This window comes from Palaemon carinicauda, chromosome 25, assembly GCF_036898095.1.
Source record: "Palaemon carinicauda isolate YSFRI2023 chromosome 25, ASM3689809v2, whole genome shotgun sequence".
Taxonomy (NCBI): Eukaryota; Metazoa; Arthropoda; class Malacostraca; order Decapoda; family Palaemonidae; genus Palaemon; species Palaemon carinicauda.
In genome coordinates, this window is record NC_090749.1 from 81,429,210 (window position 1) to 81,429,516 (window position 307).

Below are 307 nucleotides of genomic sequence, written 5' to 3' on the forward strand. Positions count from 1 at the left end.
GATTAAGATATTGTTGAGTGTTTTTTCCAAGATCTTATACGAGGGAGTTTCGGTGATTTAGGTAATGAATTCTCATCTTACCTAGTCTAGTATTATAGTTACAGTTGCATACTTTCGCACATGCCCTATTGTTCTTTTTCTCCTCTGGAGGCTAAGTTCAATCCCTCTCTCCCTCTGTAAGCCTTTGGCTTAATCCTAGTGGTTCTATCTGTATAATGATTCAGGTATAACTCTTTTAGGATATGTTTGTCCTGACCTGATAACCAGAGTGACTAGTTTTTTGGGTTAGGGCAGAACATCAGACTTT